The 24,218-nt window shown below is 38.8% G+C and overlaps 1 protein-coding gene across 7 annotated transcripts in view; it reads left to right on the plus strand.

Moving 5' to 3' along the window:
- The window catches only part of LOC125266262, a 256,307-nt gene that overhangs the window by 205,970 nt on the left and 26,119 nt on the right, over nucleotides 1-24,218 (plus strand). The window lies entirely within an intron of this gene.

Raw genomic sequence — 24,218 nt, forward strand, 5'->3', positions numbered from 1 at the left:
TTGTGCTGTAGTGTCTGTATGATGATAATTTATTCCAGAGTCAAGACTTTCTCACAATACTGAGATGGCTGATCGCTGTTCTACACTTCCGTAACTAAAATAGTGAATTAATTATAGCAGTTGTAGTGTTTCAGAGCTGTGAGCAGGGACGTGCACAGGGGGGTTGCTCAGGTTGCCCGGGCAACTGCCCATATGCCCTTCTCGACTCACGTTGCCCTTCCGAGGTGGAAAAAAATAAATAAAAAAATCGTACAATGGATGCAGAATTTCACATAGGCCTAGATAAAAAAAAATAAAAAAAAAAATCGCAAAGCCTCATTCACTTACATATTCGGGCACCCGTCCGAAAGTGAAAGTCAGTAGGGGAAGAGCAAACTCTGTTTACGTGGCTGCAGCGCTGCACGCGACCGGCACCTGAGCTGCATTTCATTTCCCTGCATCTCTCATTCATGTGTCTCTCTCACATACTCGCGCGCGCGCACACCGCGCCTCCATGAGAACGAGTGTTGGAAGCAAGTTCGCGAAGGGTTGGTATCTCGTGAAAACCTTTACACAATCACACATTAAAAAGTGGTATAAAAATATTTTTAATTCTGAATATAATTTTGTCAGTGTGTTAATGTCGACCCGAGAAGCGATTGCTACTTTAGAAAGTTAACTAGACGCAAGTTTGAGGTAAAATGCACTTGGGTTGGCGATGTCAAAACACTATTTAAGCTGTGATTCAAGTAAGGAATAATTGACGACGGGCCGTTGAATTATTAGAAAAATAATGCACATCTGAGGTGGTGATTCGGTCACGACTCAAAGCGGAGTCAATTATTCCGCTTATACCACGGTTATTCTCAGTCCTTCATAAACCCCGTGAGTTTTTTTTTTTTTTTTTTTGGGGGGGGGGGGGGGGGGTTGGATTTGGTAGGGGAGTGCCCTTTTTTTAGGTCAGAGCAACTGCCCCTCAAAATTCCTGTGCACGTCCCTGAGCTTGGCCATTCCTCCGGCCACCTCTGTTGCGCAAGCACCGCATTTGCTGACTTTTCTCCGTTTAAAGGACACACCGGCCATTCCAGCTGAACTATAGGCTTTCACCTCTTAATATGGAAAATAATAATAATAATAATAGGCTAATAATAATAATAATAAAATAACAAGCCCAAAAATGCATATAAGTGGCCATGGTAACACTGCAAGTGCGCGCTTGGCTTGAAGCAGCTAAACAAATAAACAGCAGAGACGAACTCAACGGTCAAACAGGTTTTTGTTTTTTTGTTTTTTAAGCGCATGTTTACTTAGAAAAATAATGTAAAAGTGCTGCAATGGCATAAAAAACATTAAGGTTAGCACAACGAAATAAACAAATATATTGCATGGTTATACACGCTCGTTTGAGATGTGTTGCATTAATTATTATTAGTAGGTCTAGACTTATTTATTTGTTCTCATGTGCTTGCATTCGATTTGTCTAATGCAATAAATTGAATTATTATATTTAAGCTTTAGTTATATTTTAGGTGATGTTGCTGGGTAAGTGAATTAAGAACAGTGCTCAGTCATAAAAAAATAAATAATGTTGTGTGTACGTGAGGCGCCGACGCGATCACTTACATTTTCTTATAAAAGCGGGAAAAAAATAAAATACTCAGACATTTATGGTCACATTTATGTAACATTTCGAATCTGTGAAGGGTTAAATAGGCCTATTATTTCACAAGAAAAAAAAATGCCTGTAAAATAAAGAAAGCAAAAAGAATTTCCTTTCTGTGGACTTCTCAAAAATGAACCGAAACTCAAATAACTTACTTGTCGCAGTTTGTTCCTTTCATTTTGTTAATATGTTTATTATTTAGGTGAAATAAATTTCGCGCATAGGTTATTTATTCCTTTTATAGGATTTCTCCATTCAGAAGCGCTGCTGCCCGATGATGATGATGATGATGATGAATCCTCATGTTCTGTTGTTTATTCTGCTATTTGTTCATGTAGGCTAAAACTAATTAAACCCCTGGGATTTTATTAATGGGTCACAGACACGTATTCATTGTAATTTCGTTTAATTCTAATTTTATTATTTTACCTTGTCGGTTAATGAAAAGATAATGATCTCGTCGGCTGAAAGTCAGGGGAGGAAACGAAATGACAAAGGCAACATTTAGTTTTCGTTTAGTTTAAGTTTTTTTTAACAAATTTTTTTTTCTTATATTCAGGTTTATTTCGATTAGCATAAATGTTTAATAGCTAGTTTTATTTTTTCTTAGTTAACTATAGGCCTAATAACCCTGCCTGGGAAAAACATCCACAACTGCAGTACAGTCAATTTTCCAGCTGTTTAAGCCATGAATATTTACAAATTCACGAACTAATCTGGGACACAATCTCAGGCCGGGAGTCTAAGACTCATCGAAGCCAAATACAGTTATTGATGCTCGGGAAGATAACAGCAATTTCTTAACGATCAGCATTTCATCTGAAAGAGGTTCGCCTGAAAATGTTGTCCAATAGAGGGAGCCACAGGATAAGGAATATTTTAAGCTTATTTTACTTATTTTTAAGCTTATCTGTTTCCATACTTTTGAACTATAACCATTAAATTTCTTTAACCATGTTCTGACAATATAGTTTTACTGTACATTGACATATGAGAAATGCTTATCCCAAGAATAATTATTTTTATATGCTGTCTTAACTAATAGCCTATGACAGTTTGTTCTGCATGTGCATTTCTTTTTTCCGGTATATAGCTTACAATATTATAATTTCTATTAAAATACGTGATTAAAGTGTTTGATAATAGGCCATAGCTTGCACTCTGAATTAATCTTTTAATTTCGAATTTGGTCTTTTAATTTAACTGTCTTTAATGCATCATGCATTTTTTTTTTGTTTGTTTGTTTTGTTTTGTTTTATAAAGGATTTCTATGGGGGACAAAACTCTGTAACAATATGTTTTACTTGGATAATGCTGTCATTATCTTAGCAGTAGTGTTTATGACAGGAGAAATGTGTTGATTAGTTGTCTCTGGTTGTCATTTTAGGACATTAAGCCCAGGCATTTTCAAGTTAAGCAATAGCACATCTTTTAATGTCAGTTGATTGGCTAATAGTGTACGTTAGGTCATGTTTTCGTCAACATATTTAAACAAAATTAGGAATGGAGAAATATTCAGCGATTTTGGGGTGCGTTAAATGTGTTTTCTTTTTGCTCAAAACAAAGCAAAAACATTAATTTACAGAACTTCAGACAATTTACAAAATAACAACTGGCAAAACTTACTTCAGACGTCACGGCGCAGACGTCACGTAGCTTCTCACACGGTTTCTCAGGCGAGAAGAGGGGCGACGAAAGTGTCACGCTTCTTATCACACGTCATTGGTCACGGCTTCTGCTCACGGCAAGGTACGCGACGATCGACACGACTGATTGCTTAGTTAGCATCGTAAATAGAGAAACGACACCTCATATGTTGCAACGTCATATTAATGAGCTCATCCGAACGCCATAGTGACGCTCGCGCTGCGTCTGCATCGGTTTGCATACTTTATCACAGCTGAAGTGAAATAAATGCAATATTTGACTAATACACTGATGTTTCAGATACCTTTTCATTCAAAACTTTATGTATGCTTACAGCGTCTGTTTTTCAAGTTCAACATAAGCATATGTTATTTAAATAACAATGTAGTGGGGTCTTTGTTTTTTATCCGTTTTATTTTGATAAACATGAATACAACATCGCGACTACATGAAAAGAGCTTTAACTGTTATAAAAAACACAGATTTTTGAGCATTAGTGGAGCTGAAGGCGTCACAATAAACACGAAACACACGTGATCGTTGTCATGCGGTGAATCCGGCCAATCATGAAACAGCTGTGTCGTCATCAGCGCTCGTGCAGCTCCTCTTGAGAAACTGCGCTGGCTAACTCAGGCGACTGATCTCGAATCGCTCTCGCGGTACTTTAAAGCCATACGTCACAGTTACATGACGTCAGCGCTGTCTCAAGTCGAACAACATTTCTTGCCGGCATGCACTGCTTCAAGTCAGCCGCCGATCGGTCTTTGCGGCGCTGCATCAAGTCGAACAAGCCTGTTGTCTTGTTTTGTGTGAACACGTGGCTTATGAGTTTTCATAGTCACGTGTTCATGTCTCGTCTTGTGTAAGCACATTGGCCATGTGCTTGTGTTTTTGTTTTGTTTGGTGTGAGCACATGGCTTGTCATGTTTCTTTGTGCCATGCGCTCTCATGTCTATTGTCTTGACCCCGCCCATCTTGTTACCTGATTATTCGTTCATTTGCCCCACCTGTCCTCCCTCGTTACCTGCCTTGTTTGCTTTCCTATTTATTAGGGGCCAAGCACCGAAGGTGCTTAGGCACCTATTGTTATTGTTGGCGTTCCGTACGCTTATTAGGGGCCAAGCACCGAAGGTGCTTAGGCACCTATTGTTATTGTTGGCGTTCCGTACGCTTATTAGGGGCCAAGCACCGAAGGTGCTTAGGCACCTATTGTTATTGTTGGCGTTCCGTACGCTTATTATTATTCTTCTTCTTCTTCCGCTCTTGAAGTCTATGGCAGCCCATAGAACCGCTTGCGGGAAAGTTGTGAAATTTGGCACACAGTTAGAGGACAAAATGACCTTTGACCATAGCAAATTTGGAGTCTCTAACTCAATCCCTCTAGCGCCACCAGCTGTCCGAATATGCACTTATGTTTATGTTAATAACTTTTGAACCATAAGGGCTAGAAACAAAATTCTTTTTTCCTCTGATTCCTTGGCTCAAGCCGAATCGACTGCACCCTATGACGAACCTACTTTTTCGAACCCCTCCTAGGCCGTTACTCCGATTTTCACGAAAATTGAACCAGATCATCTTCCGATCATGCTGACAAAAAGTTATGGAATTCAAGTCAATAGCTCAAACCGTTTTCGAAAAACACACGAACGAATTGTACCTAGTGCTTGCGAAAATAGAAGTAAGGCAGTATCTCTGCAACACTTTATCATATTCAGACCAAACTTGGTACATGTCATCACAAGCATGACCTGAGGCACCATGCAGCGTTTCGGCGCAGCGCCACCTACTGGTGCGGAGATATGAAAAATGGCTATTTTTGCTTATAACTTCTGATGGGTTTGGCCAAAAATCATAAATTTGGTCTTGTTAGATTCAGGGCATCATGTCAATTCGACTGATATCCAATTTTCCCATATCGGCCATTTTGTCCATCGGCCATTTTGAATTTTGTGCTAAAATGCTGTATTTTACGAACGCATTAACGTATCATTACGAAACTCGGTATGGGTCATCAGCACTATGCCCTGAAGGAGCCTGAGAACTTTCGGCACTGCGCCACCTTGTGGTAAAAAGTTATAACAAAATTTACAAAAATGTTAATAACTTTTGACTGTATTCACCAATTGTAATGAAACTGGTCTCAGTATATTCCGTGGGTCATGCTGACAACATAGATATCAAATTTGCCATAGTCAGCTAAACTTCCTGTCCGCCATATTGTTTTTCTTTAAAAACCTACTTTTTCGAACTCCTCCTAGACCGTTGCTTCGATTTTCACCAAAATTGAACCATGTCATCTTCAGACCATGCCAACAAAAAGTTATGGATTTCAAGTCGACACATCAAACCGTTTTCGTATACCGGAGCAAAAAAATTGAGGCATGATGCAAAAACGACTCTTGAAGTTGTATCTCTGCAATGCTTTATCATATTCAGACCAAAATTGGTACATGTCATCACAAGCATGACCTGAGACATCATGCAGTGTTTCGGCACAGCGCCACCTACTGGAGTGGAGATATGAAAAATGGCTATTTTTGCTTATAACTTCTGATGGCTTTGACCAAAAAACATAAATTTGGTCTCGTTAGATTTGGGGCATCATGTCAAATCGAATGATATCCAATTTTCTCAATATATTAATCAATTGTAATGAAACTGGTCTCAGTAGATTCCTTGGGTCATGCCGAGAACACGGATATCAAATTTGCTATAGTCGGCTGAACTTCCTGTCCACCATATTGTTTTTATTTAAAAACATACTTTTTCGAACTCCTCCTAGACCGTTGCTCCGATTTTCACCAAAATCAAAATGTATCATTTTCAGACCATGCAGACAAAAAGTTATGGATTTCAAGTCGATATGTCAAACTGTTTTCGTACACCGGAGCAACAAATCTGAGGCATGATGCAAAAACGACTCTTGAAGCTGTATCTCTGCAATGCTTTGACATATTGACACCAAACTTTGCAAGTGTCATTGTCACCTCACTCTGACCATATCACATTAATTTGGTCACAGCGCCACCTATTGGTCGAAAGGGATGAACCAGTAAATCCTCATTTTTGATCATTTTTCAGCTCTTTTAACTAAAATGATCTTAATAGGTCTTTAATTGCTCACTGCTGCTGTTGGTCTGATGCTCACAGCCATGTTGGCTGGCTTCTTGTGCTGTTTTTGTGCTTGGCCCCGTAATTGCTGCTTGCAGCTATATTTATTCTTCTTCTTCTTCCGCTCTTGAAGTCTATGGCAGCCCATAGAACCGCTTGCGGGAAAGTTGTGAAATTTGGCACACAGTTAGAGGACAGAATGACCTTTGTCCATAGCAAATTTGGAGTCTCTAACTCAATCCCTCTAGCGCCACCAGCTGTCCAAAGTTGCACTTATGTTTATGCTAATAACTTTTGAACCATAAGGGCTAGAAACAAAATTCTTTTTTCCTATGATTCCTTGGGTCAAGACGAATCGATTGCATCATATGACGTCATTTTCCGTCATGAAAATTTTTCCGCCATTTTGAATTTTCTGAAAAACCTACTTTTTCGAACTCCTCCTAGGCCGTTAGTCCGATTTTCATGAAAATTAAACCAGATCATCTTCAGACCATGGTGACAAAAAGTTATGGAATTCAAGTCGATTGCTCAAACCGTTTTCGAAAAACACACGAACGAATTGTACGTAGCGCTTGCGAAAATAGAAGTAAGGCTGTATCTCTGCAACACTTTATCATATTCAGACCAAACTTGATACATGTCTTCACAAGCATGACCTGAGGCACCATGCAGTGTTTCGGCTCAGCGCCACCTACTGGTGCGGAGATATGAAAAATGGATATTTTTGCTTATAACTTCTGATGGGTTTGTCCAAAAATCATAAATTTGGTCTTGTTGGATTCGGGGTATCATGCCGAGTCAAATGATATCCAATTTTCCCATATCGGACATTTTGGCCGTCGGCTATTTTGAATTTCGTGCTAAAATGCTGTATTTTACGAACGCATTAGCGTATCGTTACGAAACTCGGTATGGGTCCCCAGCACAATACCCTGAAGGAGCCTGAGAAGTTTCAGCACTGCGCCACCTTGTGGTCAAAAGTTATAACAAAATTTACAGAAATGCTAATAACTTTTGAGTATATTAACCGATTGTAATGAAACTGTTTTCAGTAGATTCCTTGGGTCATGCTGAGAACATAGATATCAAACTTTCCATAGTCAGCTGAACTTCCTGTCCGCTGTATTGTTTTTCTTTAAAAACCTACTTTTTCGAACTCCTCCTAGACCGTTGCTCCGATTTTCACCAAAATCGAACCGTATCATCTTCAGACCATGCTGACAAAAAGTTATGGATTTCAAGTCGATAAGTCAAACCGTTTTCGCATACCAGAGCAACGAATTTGAGGCATGATGCAAAAATGACTCTTGAAGCTGTATCTCTGCTATGCTTTATCATATTCAGACCAAACTTGGTATGTGTCATCACAAGCATGACCTGAGGCATCATACAATGTTTCAGCACAGCGCCACCTACTGGAGTGGAGATATGAAAAATGGCTGTTTTTGCTTATAACTTCTGATGGGTTTGACCAAAATTCATAAATTTGGTATGGTTCATCAGGACAATGCCCTGAAGGAGCCTGAGAAGTTTCGGACCAGCACCACCTTGTGGTCAAAAGTTATAACAAAATTTACAAAAATGCTAATAACTTTTGTCTATATTAACCAATTGTAATGAAACTGGTCTCAGTAGATTCCTTGGGTCATGCTGAGAACAAAGATATCAAATTTGCCATAGTCAGCTGAAATTCCTGTCCGCCATATTGTTTTACTTTAAAAACCTACTTTTTCGAACTCCTCCTAGACCGTTGCTCCGATTTTCACCAAAATTGAACCGTATCATCTTCAGACCATGCCGACAAAAAGTTATGGATTTCAAGTTGATAAGTCAAACCGTTTTCGTATACCAGAGCAAAACATTTGAGATATGATGCAAAAATGACTCTTGAAGCTGTATCTCTGCAATGCTTTATCATATTCAGACCAAACTTGGTACGTGTCATCACAAGCATGACCTGAGGCATCATACAGTGTTTCGGCGCAGCGCCACCTACTGGAGTGGAGATATGAATAATGGCTATTTTTGCTTATAACTTCTGATGGGTTTGACCAAAATTCATAAATTTGGTATGGGTCATCAGGACAATGCCCTGAAGGAGCCTGAGAAGTTTCGGACCAGCGCCACCTTGTGGTCAAAAGTTATAACAAAATTGACAAAAATGCTAATAACTTTTTTTTCTAATTGCTCACTGCTGCTGTTGGTCTGATGCTCCCAGCCATGTTGGCTGGCTTCTTCTGCCGTTTTTGTGCTTGGCCCCGTAATTGCTGCTTGCAGCTATATTTATTATTCTTCTTCTTCTTCCGCTCTTGAAGTCTATGGCAGCCCATAGAACCGCTTGCGGGAAAGTTGTGAAATTTGGCACACAGTTAGAGGACAGAATGACCTTTGTCCATAGCAAATTTGGAGTCTCTAACTCAATCCCTCTAGCGCCACCAGCTGTCCAAAGTTGCACTTATGTTTATGATAATAACTTTTGAACCATAAGGGCTAGAAACAAAATTCTTTTTTCCTATGATTCCTTGGGTCAAGACGAATCGATTGCATCATATGACGTCATTTTCCGTCATGAAAATTTTTCCGCCATTTTGAATTTTCTGAAAAACCTACTTTTTCGAACTCCTCCTAGGCCGTTAGTCCGATTTTCATGAAAATTAAACCAGATCATCTTCAGACCATGGTGACAAAAAGTTATGGAATTCAAGTCGATTGCTCAAACCGTTTTCAAAAAACACACAAACGAATTGTACGTAGCGCTTGCGAAAATAGAAGTAAGGCTGTATCTCTGCAACACTTTATCATATTCAGACCAAACTTGATACATGTCTTCACAAGCATGACCTGAGGCACCATGCAGTGTTTCGGCTCAGCGCCACCTACTGGTGCGGAGATATGAAAAATGGATATTTTTGCTTATAACTTCTGATGGGTTTGTCCAAAAATCATAAATTTGGTCTTGTTGGATTCGGGGTATTATGCCGAGTCAAATGATATCCAATTTTCCCATATCGGACATTTTGGCCGTCGGCTATTTTGAATTTCGTGCTAAAATGCTGTATTTTACGAACGCATTAGCGTATCGTTACGAAACTCGGTATGGGTCCCCAGCACAATACCCTGAAGGAGCCTGAGAAGTTTCAGCACTGCGCCACCTTGTGGTCAAAAGTTATAACAAAATTTACAGAAATGCTAATAACTTTTGAGTATATTAACCGATTGTAATGAAACTGTTTTCAGTAGATTCCTTGGGTCATGCTGAGAACATAGATATCAAACTTTCCATAGTCAGCTGAACTTCCTGTCCGCTGTATTGTTTTTCTTTAAAAACCTACTTTTTCGAACTCCTCCTAGACCGTTGCTCCGATTTTCACCAAAATCGAACCGTATCATCTTCAGACCATGCTGACAAAAAGTTATGGATTTCAAGTCGATAAGTCAAACCGTTTTCGCATACCAGAGCAACGAATTTGAGGCATGATGCAAAAATGACTCTTGAAGCTGTATCTCTGCTATGCTTTATCATATTCAGACCAAACTTGGTATGTGTCATCACAAGCATGACCTGAGGCATCATACAATGTTTCAGCACAGCGCCACCTACTGGAGTGGAGATATGAAAAATGGCTGTTTTTGCTTATAACTTCTGATGGGTTTGACCAAAATTCATAAATTTGGTATGGTTCATCAGGACAATGCCCTGAAGGAGCCTGAGAAGTTTCGGACCAGCACCACCTTGTGGTCAAAAGTTATAACAAAATTTACAAAAATGCTAATAACTTTTGTCTATATTAACCAATTGTAATGAAACTGGTCTCAGTAGATTCCTTGGGTCATGCTGAGAACAAAGATATCAAATTTGCCATAGTCAGCTGAAATTCCTGTCCGCCATATTGTTTTACTTTAAAAACCTACTTTTTCGAACTCCTCCTAGACCGTTGCTCCGATTTTCACCAAAATTGAACCGTATCATCTTCAGACCATGCCGACAAAAAGTTATGGATTTCAAGTTGATAAGTCAAACCGTTTTCGTATACCAGAGCAAAACATTTGAGATATGATGCAAAAATGACTCTTGAAGCTGTATCTCTGCAATGCTTTATCATATTCAGACCAAACTTGGTACGTGTCATCACAAGCATGACCTGAGGCATCATACAGTGTTTCGGCGCAGCGCCACCTACTGGAGTGGAGATATGAATAATGGCTATTTTTGCTTATAACTTCTGATGGGTTTGACCAAAATTCATAAATTTGGTATGGGTCATCAGGACAATGCCCTGAAGGAGCCTGAGAAGTTTCGGACCAGCGCCACCTTGTGGTCAAAAGTTATAACAAAATTGACAAAAATGCTAATAACTTTTTTTTCTAATTGCTCACTGCTGCTGTTGGTCTGATGCTCCCAGCCATGTTGGCTGGCTTCTTCTGCCGTTTTTGTGCTTGGCCCCGTAATTGCTGCTTGCAGCTATATTTATTATTCTTCTTCTTCTTCTTCCGCTCTTGAAGTCTATGGCAGCCCATAGAACCGTTTGCGGGAAAGTTATGAAATTTGGCACACAGTTAGAGGACAGTCTGACCTATGTTCATAGCAAATTTGGAGTCTCTAACTCAATCCCTCTAGCGCCACCAGCTGTCCAAATTTGCACTTATGTTTATGTTAATAACTTTTGAACCATAAGGGCTAGAAACAAAATTATTTTTTCCTCTGATTCCTTGGCTCAAGTCGAATAGAGTGCACCCTATGACGTCATTTTCCGTCATGAAAATTTTTCCGCCATTTTGAATTTTCTGAAAAACCTACTTTTTCGAACTCCTCCTAGGCCGTTACTCCGATTTTCACGAAAATTGAACCAGATCATCTTCAGATCATGCTGACAAAAAGTTATGGAATTCAAGTCGATTGCTCAAACCGTTTTCGAAAAACACACGAACGAATTGTACGTAGCGCCTCCGAAAATAGAAGTAAGGCTGTATCTCTGCAACACTTTATCATATTCAGACCAAACTTGGTATATGTCATCACAAGCATGACCTGAGGCACCATGCAGTGTTTCGGCGCAGTGCCACCTACTGGTGCGGAGATATGAAAAATGGCTATTTTTCCTTATAACTTCTTATGGGTTTGTCCAAAAATCATAAATTTGGTCTCCTTGGATTTGGGGCATCATGCCGAGTCGAATAATATCCAATTTTCCCATATTGGCCATTTTAGCTGTCGGCCATTTTGAATTTTGTGCTAAAATGCTGTATTTTACGAACGCATTAGCGTATCATTACGAAACTCGGTATGGGTCATCAGGACAAAGCCCTGAAGGAGCATGAGAAGTTTCAGCACTGCGCCACCTTGTGGTCAAAAGTTATAACGAAATTTACAAAAATGCTAATAACTTTTGACTATATTAACCAATTGTAATGAAACTGGTCTCAATAGATTCCTTGGGTCATGCTGAGAACATAGATTACAAATTTGCCATAGTCAGCTGAACTTCCTGTCCGCCATATCGTTTTACTTTGAAAACCTACTTTTTCGAACTCCTCCTAGACCGTTGCTCCGATTTTCACCAAAATTGAACCATATCATCTTCAGACCATGCCGACAAAAAGTTATGGATTTCAAGTCGATAAGTCAAACCGTTTTCGTATACCGGAGCAAAGAATTTGAGGCATGATGCAAAAATTACTCTTGAAGCTGTATCTCTACAATGCTTTGACATATTCAGACCAAACTTGGTACGTGTCATCACAAGCATGACCTGAGGCAATATACAGTGTTTCGGCGCAGCGCCACCTACTGGAGGGAAATATGAAAAATGGCTATTTTTGCTTGTAACTTCTGATGGGTTCGACAAAAATTCATAAATTTGGTATGGGTCATCAGGACAATGCCCTGACGGAGCCTGAGTAGTTTTGGACCAGCGCCACCTTGTGGTCAAAAGTTATAACAAAATTGACAAAAATGCTAATAACTTTTTTTTCTAATTGCTCACTGCTGCTGTTGGTCTGATGCTCCCAGCCATGTTGGCTGGCTCCTTGTGCCGTTTTTGTGCTTGGCCCCGTAATTGCTGCTTGCAGCTATATTTATTATTATTATTATTATTATTATTCTTCCGCTCTTGAGTCTATGGCAGCCCATAGAACCGTGTGGTAAAAAGTTATGAAATTTGGCACACTGATAGAGGACAGTCTGAACTGTGTCTATAGCTAATTTGGTGTCTCTAACTCAATCCCTCTAGCGCCACCAGCTGTGCAAAGTTAAACTTCTGTTTATGTTAATAACTTTTGAACCGTAAGGGCTAGAAACAAAATTCTTTTGTCCTCTGATTCCTTGGCTCATGCCAATTTGAATGCACCCTATGACGTCATTTTCCGTCATGAAAATTTTCCCGCCATTTTGATTTTTCCAAAAAACATACTTTTTCTAACTGCTCCTAGACCATTACTCCGATTATCACCAAAATTGAACTAGATCATCTTCAGACCATGACTGCAAAAACTTCTCAAAAGCTTTTTGATAGATCGAACCTTTCTCGAATAGGGCACAAATGAATTTGATGAAGAGCTCGCAAAATCAATCTTGAGGCTATATCTCCAAAACGATTTATGGTATTCTGACCAAACTTCATACAAGTCATCACAAGCATGACTTGAGGCAACATGCAGTGTTTCAACGCAGTGCCACCTACTGGTCTGGAGATATGAAAAATGGCTATTTATGCTAATAACTTCTGAATGGTTTGTCCATAAATCATAAATGTGGTCTTGTCAGATTCGGGGCATCATGCCGAGTCGAATGAATACCATTATTACCATATCAGCCATTTTGGCTGTCGGCCATTTTGAATTTTGTGCTAAAATGCTGTATTTTACGAACGCATTAGCATATCGTCACAAAACTCGGTATGGGTCATCAGTACGGTGCCCTGAACGAGCCTGAAAAGTTTCGGACCAGCGCCACCTAGTGGTAAAATCAAATATTCAAATGCTTATCACTTTAAGTGTGGTCAATTTATTTTCAAATGAGTCATATCCTTAGACTCCAGAATCCCTGCTGAGTCCAACAATACCAAACTTGCTAGGTTTCGACTTATGGTTTGTCCGCCATGTTGAATTTTGCGAAAAACCTACTTTTTTGAACTCCTCCTAGACTGTTACTCTGATTATCATCAAAATTGAACCAGATCATCTTGAGACCATGCCAACAAAAAGTTATCAAAAGCTTGTTGATATAACAAACCGTTCTTAAAAACTTCATAAATGAATTAAACAACAAGTTCGCAAAATCAGACTTGAGGCTATATCTCCACAATGCTTTATCGTTTTCAGTCCAAACTGGGTACATGTCATCATAAGCATGACTTGAGGCAATCTGCTGCGTTTTGGTGCAGCGCCTCCTACTGGTCCAGAGATACGAAAAATGGCTATTTATGCTAATAACTTCTGAATGGTTTGTCCATAAATCATAAATCTGGTCACGTCAGATTCAGGGCATCATGCCGAGTTGAGTGATATCCATTATTACCATATCAGCCATTTTAGCCGTCGGCCATTTTGAATTTTGTTCTAAAATTCTGTATTTTATGAATGCATTAGCATATCACCACAAAACTCGGTATGGGTCATCAGCACGATGCCCTGAACAAGCCTGAGAAGTTTCGGACCAGCGCCACCTAGTGGTAAAATCAAATATTCAAATGCTTATCAATATGGGTGTGGTCAACTTATTTTCAAAAGAGTCATGACGTTAGACTCCTGAATCCCTGCTGAGTCTAACGATACCAAACATGCTAGGTTTCGACTTATGGTTTATCCGCCATTTTGAATTTTGCGAAAAACCTACTTTTTCGAACTCGTCTTAGGCTGTTGGTCTGATTATTATGAAAATTGAACCAGATCATCTTCAGACCATTCTGGCAAAAAGTTATCAAAAGCTTTTTGATAAACTCAACCCTTCTCAAAAAACACGCAAATTAATTTAACACAGAGCACCCAGTTTGGACTCATGGCTCTATCTCTGCAATGATTGATCATATTTAGACCAAACTTCGTGCAAATCATCCCAAGCAAGACCAGAGCCTACATGCTGAGTTTCGTCGCAACGCCACCTACTGGTCTGGAGATTCAAAAAAGCCAAAATAGCCATTATTTTTGCTTATAGCTTCAAATATGTTTGTTCAAAAATCATAAATTTGGTCTTGTTAGATTAGGGGCATCATGCCGAGTCGAATGATATCCAATTTTCCCATATCAGCCATTTTGGTTGTCGGCCATTTTGAATTTTGTGCAAAAATGCTGTATTTTATGAACGCATTAGCGTATTGTTACGAAACTCGGTATGAGTCATCAGCACAAGGTCCCGAAGGAGCCTGAGAAGTTTCAAACCAGCGCCACCTAGTTTTTTTTTTATATGTTTATAACTTTTGATCTGGTTGACTTATTTTCACGGGAGTCATATCCTTAGCGAGTGTCATTGCTACCTCACTCTGACCATACCACATTAATTTGGTCACAGCACCACCTATTGATCAAAAGTGATAAACCATTAAATCTTTATTATTGACTGTATATATCATTTTTCAGCTCTTTTGCCTAAAATGATCCTAATAGGTCTTTAATTGCTTACTGTTGCAGCTGGTCTGATGCTCCCAGCCATCTTGGCTGGCTTGCTGTGCCTTTTTTGCTTGGCCCCGTAATTGCTGCTTGCAGCTATATTTATTATTCTTCTTCTTCTTCCGCTCTTGAAGTCTATGGCAGCCCATAGAACCGCTTGCGGGAAAGTTGTGAAATTTGGCACACAGTTAGAGGACAGAATGACCTTTGTCCATAGCAAATTTGGAGTCTCTAACTCAATCCCTCTAGCGCCACCAGCTGTCCAAAGTTGCACTTATGTTTATGCTAATAACTTTTGAACCATAAGGGCTAGAAACAAAATTCTTTTTTCCTATGATTCCTTGGGTCAAGACGAATCGATTGCATCATATGACGTCATTTTCCGTCATGAAAATTTTTCCGCCATTTTGAATTTTCTGAAAAACCTACTTTTTCGAACTCCTCCTAGGCCGTTAGTCCGATTTTCATGAAAATTGAACCAGATCATCTTCAGACCATGCTGAAAAAAAGTTATGGAATTCAAGTCGATTGCTCAAACCGTTTTCGAAAAACACACGAACGAATTGTACGTAGCGCTTGCGAAAATAGAAGTAAGGCTGTATCTCTGCAACACTTTATCATATTCAGACCAAACTTGGTACATGTCTTCACAAGCATGACCTTAGGCACCATGCAGTGTTTCGGCTCAGCGCCACCTACTGGTGCGGAGATATGAAAAATGGATATTTTTGCTTATAACTTCTGATGGGTTTGTCCAAAAATCATAAATTTGGTCTTGTTGGATTCGGGGTATCATGCCGAGTCAAATGATATCCAATTTTCCCATATCGGACATTTTGGCCGTCGGCTATTTTGAATTTCGTGCTAAAATGCTGTATTTTACGAACGCATTAGCGTATCGTTACGAAACTCGGTATGGGTCCCCAGCACAATACCCTGAAGGAGCCTGAGAAGTTTCAGCACTGCGCCACCTTGTGGTCAAAAGTTATAACAAAATTTACAGAAATGCTAATAACTTTTGACTATATTGACCGATTGTAATGGAACTTGTCTCAGTAGATTCCTTGGTTCATGCTGAGAACATAGATATCAAATTTGCCATAGTCAACTGAACTTCCTGTCTGCCATATTGTTTTTCTTTAAAAACCTACTTTTTCGAACTCCTCCTAGACCTCTGCTCCGATTTTCACCAAAATTGAACCGTCTCATCTTCAGACCATGCCGACAAAAAGTTATGGATTTCAAGTCGATAAGTCAAACTGTTTTCGTATACCGGAGCAAAGAATTTGAGATATGCTGCAAAAATTACTCTTGAAGCTGTATCTCTACAATGCTTTAACATATTCAGACCAAACTTGGTACGTGTCATCACAAGCATGACCTGAGGCAAGATACAGTGTTTCGGCGCAGCGCCACCTACTGGAGTGGAGATATGAAAAATGGTTATTTTTGCTTATAACTTCTGATGGGTTTGACCAAAATTCACAAATTTGGTATGGGTCATCAGGACAATGCCCTGAAGGAGCCTGAGATGTTTCGGACCAGTGCCACCTTGTGGTCAAAAGTTATAACAAAATTGACAAAAATGCTAATAACTTTTTTTTCTAATTGCTCACTGCTGCTGTTGGTCTGATGCTCCCAGCCATGTTGGCTGGCTTCTTGTGCTGTTTTTGTGCTTGGCCCCGTAATTGCTGCTTGCAGCTATATTTATTATTATTCTTCTTCTTCCGCTCTTGAAGTCTATGGCAACCCATAGAACCGCTTGCGGGAAAGTTATGAAATTTGGCACACAGTTAGAGGACAGTCTGAGCTATGTCCATAGCAAATTTGGAGTCTCTAACTCAATCCCTCTAGCGCCACCAGCTGTTCAAAGTTGCACTTATGTTTATGTTAATAACTTTTGAACCGTAAGGCCTAGAAACAAAATTCTTTTTTCCTCTGATTCCTTGGCTCAAGCCGAATCGATTGCATCCTATGACGTCATTTTTCGTCATGAAAATTTTTCCGCCATTTTGAATTTTCTGAAAAACCTACTTTTTCGAACTCCTCCTAGGCCGTTGCTCCGATTTTTACGAAAATTGAACCAGATCATCTTCAGACCATGCCAACAAAAAGTTATGGAATTCAAGTCGATTCCTCAAACCGTTTTCGAAAAACACACGAACGAATTGTACGTAGTGCTTGCGAAAATAGACATAAGGCTGTATCTCCGCAACGCTTTATCGTATTCAGACCAAACTTGGTACATGACATCACAAGCATGACCTGAGGCAACATGCAGTGATTTGGTGCAGCGCCATCTAGTGGTGCGGAGATATGAAAAATTGCTATTTTTGCTTATAACTTCTGATGGGTTTGTCCAAAAATCATAAATTTGGTCTTGTTGGATTCGGGGTATCATGCCGACTCAAATGATATCCAATTTTCCCATATCGGACATTTTGGCCGTCGGCTATTTTGAATTTCGTGCTAAAATGCTGTATTTTACGAACGCATTAGCATATCGTTACGAAACTCGGTATGGGTCATCAGAACAATGCCCTGAAGCAGCCTGAGAAGTTTCGGCGTAGCGCCACCTACTGGAGTGGAGATATGAAAAATGGCTATTTTTGCTTATAACTTCTGATGGGTTTGACCAAAATTCATAAATTTGGTATGGGTCATCAGGACAATGCACTGAAGGAGCCTGAGAAGTTTCGGACCAGCGCCACCTTGTGGTCACAAGTTATAACAAAATTGACAAAAATGTTAATAACTTTTTTTTCTAATTGCTCACTGCTGCTGTTGGTCTGATGCTCCCAGCCATGTTGGCTGGCTTCTTGTGCCGTTTTTGTGCTTGGCCCCGTAATTGCTGCTTGCAGCTATATTTCTCCTTGCGTTTGCAGTCCTGTGCTGGTTTGTTGTTGTTTCCCTTTGTGCAGTCTAGTCTGTCAAGTCTGTTTTTCCCCCACGGGGTAGTTTTTGTTGTGCCTTGTTTTATTTTTTTTTATTATTAATAAAAGCCCTCTCTCTCCTGCATTTGAGTCCTCGCTCCTTCCAAATACCTGACAGATACTGGACATAGAGTCACACTCAAACATCTGATGATCAACATTATCTTCATATTAAGAGTGTGTGAGTGATCTGAACAGCTCTCTGATGAAGAAAAACTGTTTATTCTGGAGAGTGTGTTTGCATTAAGTGAGGAAAAGACTGTATGACTTGAATCTTCTGCTTTTTATGCTGATATGGTTTATATTTTCATTTATTAATATATAACATAATGATCACTCAAATGTACTTGTGTTTCAGGTACCAGTGGAGTGAATAAGACTCATGTGTCCATCAGTTCTGGTGGAAAAGCCAATCTGCCCTGTAATAATGCTCTTTCTGACTGCACATCAACTACATGGATCTATAGCAGATTCAGACATTCAGGGACAGTTGAACTGATTATTGAAGGGAAAAAGAGGAAAGACACAGAGAGACATGAGACTGGGGTCTGACTGCTCTCTGAACATCAAGAACGTCACAAAAGAAGATCCTGGATTTTACATCTGCCGACAATATGTGAATGGACAAAAACAAGGACCTGATGCACATGTTTCATTGCATGTTCATCATGGTAATTTTATGATTACGTGGTTAATTTAAAAAGGTCCCAATCCTCTCTTTAAACTCTTTAGACTAAAGTCTGTAAAGTCAGTCAGATACACTGTCAAGTATTCAGGTTAGAGTCTCTGTTAGCTGATTAAAATATGATTGTATTATTCTGCAGTATGAATCATCTGAACTAACATTCATCCTGTACAGATCAAGATGATTCAGTGACAGCAGTGATTCCAGTCCACACCACAAACTCTCAGGATCCCTCAACTATAAAGACACCAGAAACTAAAGGTACATCATCACTGTCTGTCATTAAATCAAGTACACACTGTCAAGTATTCAGGTGAGAAACTAACTTTCCTAACTCAGTTTCAGAAGACTCTGGCCCTCATTTATCAAACGATCGTACACCAGAAAACTGTGCGTATGCTCGTTTCCACGCATTTTTCCATGTGAAATTTATCAATATGAGTGTCCGCGGTGGCTACGATCAAATCTCACGTCAGGTCTCAGCTCGAGTACGAATATTTTTGAGTCAGCGGGAACTTGTGTGTGCAGCACAGTAAATCTGCTGGAGAACTGTTATGAGAACATTTAGATTATTTTCCTGGGGCGCGTTTCCCGAAGCGAACTATGGTCGCAAGTTCGGTCGTTACCAATAGAGTTCAATGGGACTTACGACCATGGTTCACCAACGATGCTTTCGGGAAACGCACCCCTGACCGACAATCATTCACTAAACGATCATTAACCATTAAACAACAAAATTAAAATGGCAAATTAAAATTAAATTAGAATAGATGTGTCTTAAAATACCACAAAGGTTTTTTTTTTTTTTTTTTTTTTTTTTTTTCTCCAAGGATTTCGCTTTGGATGTGCAAATGGCAAAATCAACAGAACATTAGGATTCACACATCATATACCTGCAACCAGAGATGTATAAAGTACTAGAGACTGAGACTTGAGTAAAAGTACAAGTGCTCTATCAAAAAAGTGACTTGAGTAGAAGTTGAAGTGCTCTTTAAGCACCACACTTAAGTAGAAGTACTAAAGTATTCAACATTTTTTGTACTTAAGTATTGCAAGTAGTTTATTTTAAAATTTACTACTCAAGTACTGAAAGTAAAAGTACAAGTATTGTGTTATGTAGTTATTAAAGAAAGTAGTCAAAAGTTTGAACATCATATTGTTTTTATTATTTCAAATGATAAACCTAAAGGACAATCACAATTCCTTTGGCTGTAACTTTTTGTAAACAAACAGATTAAGTGTGATTAAGTACCACTTGAGATGCAGACAAGTTGAGATGCTTTGTTTGTTGTCAGCACTTTGATTTCATTACCAAAAAGTTTATTTTGACTAATAGTGTAATTTTCTACCATATACAATTGAATAAAATTAACAGCTAGCTAACAACAACAACTTGCTTTGCACTTTTTTCTGTTTTCACCTCACTCCAGTCTAAACTAGGCTAAATTATTGTTTTAGGTAATTTTTCTACACATTGTCATATAAATAACCTGAAAATACTGTAGTTCATTAAGATTAAATCTTACTAACCACTCTTACTAAAAAAATGGGTTAAGCACACTTATATTCTCATTTCAAGAGGTGTTCTGAGTAAATGTTTTGTTTGTAACACTTTATAATATGGTTTGATTTGTTAACATTACATTAGTTAATGTATTAGACTAATAACCAACATGAACTAACCATGGTCAATACATTCGTTACTGTATTTATTAATCTTTGTTAATCTTAGTTAATAAAAATACAGCTGTTCATTGTTTGTATATGTTGCTTCACAGTGCACATTAACCATGTAAACAAATAGAGAGCAATTTGAGAGCAAGACAGCGCTCGTGTTGTTTTAAGACCGTGAATGCGCGCACGCGGCCGGGCCTGATGTGCCAGCTTAATCAAACCTGCCATCCACCGTTCTGGCAGTGGTAATGTGGCTTTGGAATGGAATGATTCGTAACATTTTTATAATTGTAACGAGTAACGATGCAGCACATAAAAAAATATCGGAGTAAAAGTATTAAACTCTTTGAAAATATGTACTGAAGTAAAAGTGGAAGTATGAGAAAAAAATAATACTCTAGTAAAGTACAGATACCGCCTTTTTGTACTTAAGTACAGTAGTGAAGTAGTTCTACTTCGTTACTATACATCTCTGCCTGCAACGCAGAGAAAAACTGAATAATATAGCCTACAAGGAATTTAAAAAAAAAGACTACATGAAATATATTTCACTGAAATAATTAACAGATTAACAAAACAAAAGAGAAAAATTGTGCATCAAGTAAGGCTAGTACAGTCTTCGCTCAAGTTGTATTCGTTTTCTTTATTAGGGTTTCAAGGTTGAAGTGCTGAAACACTATTATAATCGTAAGATTTTATATTATTATTTTTCTGCCGTAAAACAAATTGTGCAGACCAAACTGTAAGTGCTAGAGACTTTTCCTTGGGCCAGATGATAGTCCTCAATTTATATATATATATATATATATATATATATATATATATATATATATATATATATATATATATATATATATAAAATAAATAAATAATAATAAAAAAAGTTGACATTTTGACATGAAACATGAAGTCAACATAAAAGCGAATGTAAATATACTCTTTCATCGTATATATGTGATCAAAATAATTGTGTTTTTGGGCTTAAAATCATAGTGAGCGTTTCATAAACATACCAGTCATCCCATGTTAGTGTGAGCAGCTTTCAGCACCATAACTGAGTCACACTGATATAGAGCTGCTCTGGACTACAGCAGATTGTAAAAGAAATGTCTTGGATAGACTTGTGGAACAGTGGAAGTTCACACAGGGTCACATATTCATCATTCCTGTGAAGCTCAAGTATTATGTGATGATGATCAGTGGCGTACCGCATGTCTGTGAGGCCCCCCCGCAAATAATGAGATGAGGCCCCTCCCACGAGCAGTGATGTCATGTGTTAAAATCTGTTGTGCACCTGAGTCCGTCTCCCCCCCAGTTCACAAAAACTGATTTAACAGTGAATCATGTGGTGAATTATCATTGCATTGATTAATTTGATGTTATTATTGAATAATATTATTTATGCTATAGGACTATAATGTTTAGTGATTTTGATATCGCAGACTAAAATCCAGGCAGGAATAAATATTTAAGCTAATTTACGAACGTGGAGGCAAAAGTGCCGCGGCTCCGATTTTAGTTACTTTAGAAATAGCAGGAGGATCCTTCACAGCAATAATTCACAAACATCAGTTATAGCCCCCGAGGAACAAATTTTTTTTTAACAGTAAGCTCAATAAAGTAAATGTAATGGCCAACACATCTCAGTTTAAACACTGGCCTATAAGCATCGCAAATTGTAGAGAAGAAATTATACAAGAAAATTTCATGCCTCGCAGTAAAAAAAAAAAAAATGAATAGTAAAAGAACTAGGAGAAAAAACTTTAAAAGAACAACTCTATCAGTTATAGGCCTATGCTCTATTCTATATATCAGCTATATGCTGTATTTTGAGAAAAACTAACTTTATATACATCTTAAAATACCAACTTTTGAGGATTAACTTGTTTATTCTTTTTATCAACTGACTACCACACACAAAAAAGCAAACACTCTACCGAATCCTTTGCGCTCTCTGAGCGTTTTGATGCGCAAAGTCTTTCACTGCTGCTTTAATGTCGTTACGAGCATGAGCATTCTCAATACTCAAAAGAGCTAAACTGGACAGTCTTTCTTGTGGCATTGTGGTCCGGAGAAATGTAGCCTACATCAAGAGCTCATGTGCACGAGAGCCAAGAGAACTGATAACAGCAGCAACGAGCACTGGCCATAATTTCAAAAACACAGACCTACGAATTTCTTATCGAATGGAGATGTTTCTTTCTTTCAGGTACAATTATTCGCTGAGTTTAAGTTAATTTTCACTTCACGTTTCAAAAGAGACGTTTAAGAAAGATTCTCGCAGAGAAAGCTGAAAGCGCACCCTGTTTTGTATTTATTTTATTTTACAAAAATACAAGGTTTTGTTGTTATTGTGAGTGTATCAGTACACAAATAAAAGTAGACCATTTGTAGTTTTGCACTAATCTAAAGTCTATTTTAAGTTGTTTCAGCTGTCATGAGGAAACAATCCATCAGAGCGTTCGTCGACCAGAGGGATAAAAATGTAGCCAATTTAGTTTCATATTTATATTTAAATATTGAGCTATAGCCTTATATTATTTTTTTTTTTAAATTTCACCTATTATGAAAAGTGAATAGCCTAGCATGATGGATGCGCAATGTCGGGAGACATGCAGCGGGTCAGACATGAGTTTGACCGCTTCATTAAGTTTTGTTTTATAGTAAGTCTTTCTTTAAAGTGAATTTCGTTGTGTAGAAATTGTATCTTAATTTTAATCAATGTTTCATCAACCAATTGCCTATATTTAATAATTAGGAAGAAAACCAAAACGTCGGGTGTGGAATGGATTGAAGTGCATAACAAACGAACTTTCCGATGAACTTTGCGATGGAAACAACAGTGAATTTTTCCCCCTTTTGTGGTAATTTAGCACTATTTTTTATGATCTTCTGCTTGCATTTTTGGGCTTCAGTTAGATCATTATTTTAATCTTTAGTCATTTGAGTTCAGTTCTAAAAAAAGCAAAGGCTATGTAGCAAATAGGTGAATCTGCGACGGGGCCCATCATAGGGTGGGGGCCCCCACGCACCGCGGGGGCTGCGGGGGTGTCCCGTACGCCCCTGATGATGATGATGATGATGATGATGATCAAATGTTACATTACGTATTTGAAGTGAACTAACAGATGTGATCCACAGATCCAGCTGTCACAGCATCAACTGAAGTCAGCAGGACTGCTGGATTATTATTCAGAGGTACGACACGTCTTTGTTTGCAGTTCATTTATGACGACAGCTTTATAACACTGAAACTATCAGTCAGTCTGTAAATGCTTGTCAATAATCATTCATTGTTTGATACCCTTGACTTCAGTTATGTACAGTTTCAGAGATTCAGTCTCTTCTTCCTCTCTCTCATCTGTCCACACGTGTTTCCTGCAGTGATTGTGATTGTTGAGATCGCAGTGTTTGCTGCTCCTACTGTGATTCTTCTTGTTATAAAGGTAGCGCGAAAGCGCCATCTAGTGGCCATTAGTAGATGTGCTGGAAGTGATTGCGCATGTGAAATACGCATGACAATAACAACTGCGCCACAGCAGGACTGTTCCTGAAGTCGCGATGCAGTGGAAGGTTAATTATTAATAACTGTGTGCGTCCATTTGAGAAAACCACACGTACAACCAACATGCTTATGATTTAAACCTACCCTCTCCATAAACATAAGCTGAGTGCCACCTACTGCATCCAAATTTGCACCTATATTGTAAAGTGTGGCAACGTTGCCGTCTAATGTATGTCTGTGCTGCTGAAGAAAGTTCAGTAAACTGTTCAAACTGAGTCCTGCCTCCTGTCCTGCGTTCTGACAGACGCTCCAAGGCGAGAACTATATCCTCCTAAGCACCTGCGGTCCCTTTCTCTTAAACAATTTTGGTCCTTCGAGCCGGAGCTCAGTGCTTACCTTGGTTAAAGATGGCAA

This window comes from Megalobrama amblycephala, linkage group LG4 (genome assembly GCF_018812025.1).
Source record: "Megalobrama amblycephala isolate DHTTF-2021 linkage group LG4, ASM1881202v1, whole genome shotgun sequence".
NCBI lineage: Eukaryota > Metazoa > Chordata > Actinopteri > Cypriniformes > Xenocyprididae > Megalobrama > Megalobrama amblycephala.